Genomic DNA, 7,935 nt, shown 5'->3' with positions numbered 1-7,935 from the left:
AAGGTTAAATATATCCAGACAGTGATAAATGCTTGGAAATAAACCTGGTAAATTATTGCTGTAAAAATGTTGTGATACATTAATAGGAGCAACACTGGATTTTTGAAAACAACTTAAAGTTTTCATTTTCTCATACGTCAATGTCCAATCAATAGTCCATTTTTACTGTGAACAGCAGTCCTTTTTACTTGTAAATTTTTATATTGTTAGAGAAATTCACAGTCACCAAAACTCTGCAAATTATATATGTCATCTATAGCATCTAGAACACTAAAAAGGCTGTTATTATCTTGTTATCATAAACTTCTCATTTAAAGGTGTTATATCTAATATGGAAAAAGAAATTGATTTTGATATTTAATTTTAGAGCATAGATGAGCCAATTGTAAAATTTAGAATCAAATTTACTTTTTTGCTTTATTTTCTACAATTGGTATTGATATAAGAAGACTGCAAATTCTTAGCACCAATAATATATTTTTATAAGCATCATAAGCTATGTTTTCTTTAAATAACTTTTAAAACTTTTTTATGCATTCAAGAAAATTATGTATGTAGATTTTGGGTTACTACGTAGTTGTCCTTATATTATTAAAAAACCCCAAAACACTACAGTACACAATGGAATATTATTCAGCCACGAGAAAGGAAGCTATCCTGCCATTTGAAACAACATAAATGGACCTTGAGCAGATTATGCTAAGCAAGATAAGTCAGACAGAAAAAGACAAGCACTGTATGATATCACTTATATGTGGAATCTAAAAAACAACAACAACTCAATAGTAAAAAAGTGAAAAAACAGAGTAAAATGGCGGTTACAAGGGAATGGGGGATGGGAAGATAAAATTGATGATATTTAAGGGTACAAAATTGTAACGAGTAGTCAATAAGCCATAGACATCTAAAGCACAGTATAATGAACATAGTCAATAATACTGTACTATAGTCTTGTAATAAGGTAAATATTGCTTCAATGGCAATCATTACAATATATAAATGTATCAAAGTAACACACTGTACACCTTAAATTTACAAATTGTGACATGTCATAATTAACAAATAAAAAATATTTTAATAAAAATAGAAAAAACACTATAGCATATTAGTACTGAATAATAAATTTAAAAGTAGATATTTTCAAAAGTATACTGTTGGCTTATTATCTAGAATGTATTAATACATCACTATTAATAGAATCAGAAGTGTCTAAAATAGCATGGCAGATAGCCTCTAATTGAAGTTTTAGTTGCCTGATGGCATCACCTTTATTTTTTCATTAAGTGTTTGACAAAGCTTTCAGATTTATATAGGGGAAAAAAATTTCAACACACACATGCATTTCATTGAAACTAAGATGTATTGCTTGGTTTTTGGATTATATTTTAAAATTCAGTGGTGCCAATAGGTGCTTGATGCATTCTTCACCCCAAGTAGAAAGAAAATGCGTAACAGAGAATATAGAATGCTTTAGGATCTGGATTTTTTTTCAAGCCTAATCTATTGCAACCCATTGTTTTTTATACATATTGAATTATTGAAGCCCTTCAAAGAGTGTTTATCTGGATTTAGTCTTTGTCAGGAGTCCAAAACAGGAAAATTATCTTTCTCCAGATATGTTATTCCCTGGACCATAAAAAAAAATTCCAAAAATATACACATATAGAAATATCAGCTATTGGGAAATCCACAAATTTAACAAAAAAAATATTATTTGCTCAATAGAGATTACAATAATGCATTATATACAAAATAATTGAATAATGTCTAATATTTATTACATTATTCAAAATTATTTCATTTATTTTATCATCTGTTACTTTTTAGCATTTAATTTTGTATCCAAACTTCCAAATAAATATTATATCATATTGATACTTGGGCTCTGTATAAATATTTTGCCATAATGTTATAAAATGTGGCTATGTTTTTCTCCAAATGAAGAAAATTCACTATCCTATTTGCATATCTTCTGAATGCTACACTTTGTCTTAAAAGTTGAACCAGAAACCAAAAACAAAAACAAGCTCTTGAGTGTGAGGAGGAGAATCAGGATCCAGAATTGCTACAATATATTACCTAAAATGTCCAGTTTTTGTCAACAAATCAAAAGCCATGCAAAGAAATGGGAAAGTGTGACTCATACACAGGGAAACAAAAACAGGCAACAGAAAATGCCTTTCAGAGGGCCCACATGTCAAACTGAACAAAATCTTAAAAGCAGTCATAATTATGTCTAAAAAACTAAAGGAAAACATGCTTAAAGAAGGAAAGGAAGGATGGTGACATCAGCATTACGGCAGCACAGGAAGTTCCTCCTTTTTATCCCTGTTTTCTTAATAATGAATTAGGCATCCATCCACAAACAAAAGTGACTTTGTGGGAGTTGTGGGCGCCATATGCCAAGGGATGCAGATAAAATCTCACCCACTTGTGCCTCCAGATATAGGCAGACAGACCTTGGTATGGGCTGCAGTACCAGAGCAGCCAGCAAAACTGCCCCAACCTCACTCACCTCCGTTGGAGAAAAACCCTGGAGAATGCTCACCTGGGAAGATACCCATGGATGAGAGAGAATTTGCAGAAGTCCAACCTTCCCGAGGGGAGAATATAGCATGCCATTGATAAAGTTTGGATGCAGTGGAGATGGGAAGAAGACTTCACCAACACCACAACGATACCCCTCCACTACCTCACTCACCATTGCATGGGGCTAAACTACCCAGCAGCAGCAACCTCTCCTGTTCGGGCACAGAAGAGCAGTGAATGTGTGCCAGGCTAACCGTCTCTAGGCAGGACCATCCAAAGTACTGAGGCAGGACCTCATGACTGGGAGAAGGAAGAAGATCAGGAAAGAAGGAGATAAGAATATCAAAGGGAATTTAAAGAATGTGGTTCCTGATAACTTTGCCCAGGACTTCTGCAGGAAGTCCGCCCAGGGGCCTCTGGGAGTACCTTACCCAAAGATCTCCCCACCAGGCCTATGAGAAACACCAGCACCATCAGTGCTAAACTCAAATCTGCTCTGCAGCATTATTCATAATAACCAAGCTATGAAAATGACATAAGTGTTGTCAACAGATGAATGGATAAAAAAGTTGTGGTGTGAATATACAATGGAATATTACTCAGACATTAGAAAGAAGGAAATCCTGCCACTTGCATGTACATGGTTGGACCTTGAAGGCATTTTTCTAAGTGAGATAAGAATATAGAGAAAGACAAATACTGTTTGATGTCACTTATATGTAGAATCTAAAAAAAACCTGAAATTATGAAAACAGAGAGTAGAACGGTGGTTACCAGGCCTGGGTATTTGGGGAGATGTTGTTTAAGGGTACAAACTTGCAACTAGTAGGTAAATAAGTCCTGGAGATCTAATGCACAGCATAGTAATTGTGGATAAGAATACCGTATTATAAACTTCAAAGCTGCGAACAGACTAGATTTTAACTGTCCTCAACAAAAAAAGAAATGGTAATTATGTGATGTGCTAGAGGTATTAGCTACTGCTATGGTGGTATTCATATATCAATATATACATATATGTCAAATCAACACATTGTACATTTTAAACTTATACAATATGTTAATTATATCAATAAAAAATTTAAAAATATTTAATATAACTTTTAAATTATATATCAGTATTCTTATCTACATAATTCCTAAAATACTATTGAAGAATGAGTACCATTTTTCACATCAATAAATAGCCCATTACTATTTTTGAGGTTTTTGTTCCAATTTTTAATGGTTGTCTGGTCAACTTCCTCATTTCCACTGTCATTTTTTAATGCTATTTGAATTTCTTGCCTCAGATTTGATTTTCTTCTTTACAGCAGATACAGTCGCCTATAGTAGGTCCATTACTGTGAGATAGTTTTTGTGATTCTTACTTTTTTCTGGATTCATGATAGTTGTATGTATGTTGAGAATGTCAAAATCTATAATCCATGTATTGCTGTCAAAATCTATACTCTGTGTATTGCTAATGTGATATAAAGAGTATTCTATGTACTAACTTGCTTTGAACCTGTTTCTTTTAATAGCTTTCACCCATTAAAATGAATTTGTTTCAGTTTAATTAAATAAAACTTTGTATATTATTGATTGCTTAGTGCTCCTTTGGATACTTTCAATTAGATTAAGTATATTATTGAGTAAAACTGACTATAAAAATAAAGAAGTAAAGGAAGTTATAATGACAATTTCTCACTCAAAAGAAAATATCAATAAAGAGACATAATTTATGAAAAAGAGCCAAATCCATACTGGATTTGAAAAGTATAATAAGTGAAATGAAAAATCTAGCAGAGAGTTCAACAGTAGATTTCAACTTGCAGAAGAATCAGCAAACTTGTAGAATGATCAATAGAAAGTAATTTGAAGATCATTTAAGAAAACAATTTCATGTACAATAGCATCAAACAGGATAAAATATTCAGGAAAAAATACACAAAAAGTATAAGACTTGGACATTGAAAACTTCAAAAATACTACTGAAGTAAATCAAAGAAGATCTAAGTAAATGGAAAAATATTTCACATTCATAAATTGGAAGACTTATTATTAAGATGGCAATACTCAAATTTATCTACAATTTCAATGTAATCCTTATCAAAATCCCTTTTGCCTTTATGGCAGAACTTGACAATCTGATCCCTAAATTCATATAAGGGAACAAAAATAGCTAAAATAATATTGAAAAAAATGAACAAAGTTTGAAGACTCATGCTTCCTGGTGTCAAAACTTACTACAAAGCTACACCAATCAAGACTGTGTGGTACTGGCATAAGGATAGACATATATAAGTATATTAATGGAATAGAATTGAGTCCAGAAATAAACTTATATGTTTGTAGTCAATTGCTTTTCAATAAGGGTGCCAAGAGGGGAAATAGTCTCTTCAATAAATGGTGCTGTGACAGCTGGATATCTACACTCAAAAGAATGAATTTGGACCCATTCCTCACACTATATACAACAATTAATTCAGAATGGATCAAATACCCATATTTGAGTGTTAAAAGTATAAAATTCCTAAAAGAAACACAGTTATAAATCTTGTTGACTTTGGATTAAGTATTTTTTTTTAATTTGGCAGAAAAGTACAATAAAGAAAAAATACAACAATTTAGTGGTTACCAGAGGATAAGGGGGGAGGGGGGATGGTAGAAGAGGGTAAAGGGGGTCAAACATATGGTGATGGAAGGATAACTGACTCTGGGTGGTGAACACACAATGTGGATATATAGATGATGTATTACAGAATTGTACACTTGAAACCTATATAGTTTTGTTGACCATTGTCACCCCAAAAATTTTAATTAAAAAAACAGGGAAAAAGAAACTTAACAACATCAAAATCACTAACTCTTTTGTTTCAAAACACACCATCACACAAAGTACAAAGACAACTCAGAGAATGGGGAAAATATTTTGCAAAATACATATCTGACAAGAGATTTGTATCTGTACTATATAAAGAACTCCTGCAACTCAATAACAAAAAAGACAAATAACCCAATAAAAAACGACAGAGAATCTGAATTGCCATTTCTCTGTATAATATATACAAATGTCCAATGTCAAATATGCTCAATGTCATTAGTCATCAGGGAAATGAAAATTAAAAGATGTTCAATGTCATTAGTCATTAGGGAAATGAAGATTAAAACCAGAATGAGATATCATTTTACACACACTAGAATGACTATAATAAAAAAGCCAGACAATAACAATTGTTGTTGAGGATACAGAGAATTTGGAACCCTCATATTTAATGGTGGTGGGAATATAATATGGTGCTACCTACGAATATGGAAAACAGTCTGCCAGTTAATCATAGAGTTACCATATAATGGAGCAATTCTACTACTCCATGTACCCAAGAGAAATGAAAACAGCCACACACACACAAATGTACATGAATATTCATAGAAGCATTATTCACAATAGCCAAAAAGTTGAAACCCAAATGCCCATCAAATAATGAATACATAAATAAAATGTGGTATACCCATCTAATGTAATATTCAGCAATAAAAACAATGAGGCTCTAATACACGCTACAAATCTGGATGAACCTTGAAAACATTATGCCAAGTGAAAGAAGTCAGTCACAACAGAGCAAATATCGCATAATTCCATTTCATGACATGTTCACAATAGACAAATCCATGGAGACAAAAAATAAAGTCATGGTTACTGTGGACTTAATGTTGGTGTTTCTCCAAAATTCATATGTGGAAACCCTAACGGCCAGTGTGGCTATATTTGGAGAAGGGGACTCTCAGGAAGGTCAAAATAAGGTCACAAAGGTATGGCCCTGATCTTTTAGGATTTGTGTCCTTACAAGAGGAGACACCAGAGTGCCCACTCTCTGTTTCTCCACACTCACACCATGGAAAGGACATGGGAGGATACAGAGGAAACGAAAGACAGGAAGAGAGTCCTTGCTAGAAACCAAATTGTCTAGAATCTTGATCTTGGACATCTAGTCTCCAGAACTGGTAGCAACTAAATTTCTGTTGGTTTAGCCACTCAGTCTATGGTATTTTATTATGGCAGCTTGAATAGACTAGACCAATAGACTGTGGTATTGAGAAGTGGGATGCTGCTGTGACAAAGCTTAGAAATGTGGAAGTGGCTTTGGAACTAGGTAATGGGTAGAGGCTGAAGGAATTTTGAGACACATTAGAGAAAAATTCAAGAGTGTAACAAAGGGACTGTTGGTAGACATATGGACCTTAATGGCAATTCTGGTGAAGGCTCAGGAAGAAAAGAACTGGAAAGAAAACCTCCATCTTCTTAAAGAATACATGAAATACTGCCATTTGGGACAATGTGGATGGATCTTGAGAGTATCATGCTAAGCCAAGTAAGTCAGACGGAAAAGGACAAGAATCACACGATTTCACTCATATGTGGGTTATAAAACAGAAAGCAACGAATGAATGAATAAAACAAACAAACAAATTCTTTGACACAAACAACAGTACGGTGGTTATCAGCAGGACAGGAGGTTGGGGGGAATTTGAAGAGGGTCAAGGGGGTCAAATGTATAGTGATAGAAGGAGGCTAAACTTTGGGTGATGAGCACACAATGCAATATACAGATGATGTACTATAATATTGTACACCTGAAATTTAGATAATCTTATTAACCAATGTCACTATTGAATAAAAAAATAAAATCTTTTAAAATTTAAAAATAATACATATATCATCATGAATAGGATGGTGGTAGAAATATGAATGTTAAAGACCATTCTGGTGAGGTCTCAGACAGAAGTGAGGAACAGCTTACTAGAAACTGGGGAAAAGGTGGTTCTTGTAATAAAGTGCCACAGAATTTGGCTGAATTGTGTCCTCGTGTTTTATGGAAGGTATAACTTGTGCGAGATGAAACTGGATACTTAGCTGAGGAGATTTCTAAGCAAAATGTTAAAGGAATGGCTTGGTTTTTCTTTACCATTTATAGTAACACACCAGAGGACAAAGATAATTAAAAGGAATTGTTAAGCAAAAAGGAAACAGAACTTGAAGATTTGGAAAATTCTCAGCCTTCCCATATTGTGAAAATGAGGAAGCATGTTTGAAAGGAACACTATGGCTGAACAACCGTTTCATAAGAATATTAGTATGCCTGTGAACCATGAATTTAAGCAGCCATCTCAGAAGAAGGCAGGGATAGAGACGGGAATATACTACGAGACACACTCTTTGTTTGGTCCAAGGGGGACAGGAAAATAGAGCTATTCAGTTAAGAATAGTAAAAGAGAAAATGAACATATGGGACTACATCAAACTTAAAAGTTTTTTCACAACAAAAGAAACCATCAATAAAACAAAACAGAAGCCTACTGAATGGGAGAAGATATTTGATAATGATATATCAGATAAGGGATTAATATCCCAAATATATAAAA

This window comes from Hipposideros armiger, unplaced genomic scaffold, assembly GCF_001890085.2.
Source record: "Hipposideros armiger isolate ML-2016 unplaced genomic scaffold, ASM189008v1 scaffold_103, whole genome shotgun sequence".
Lineage (NCBI taxonomy): Eukaryota > Metazoa > Chordata > Mammalia > Chiroptera > Hipposideridae > Hipposideros > Hipposideros armiger.
This window is presented reverse-complemented; position numbering follows the sequence as displayed.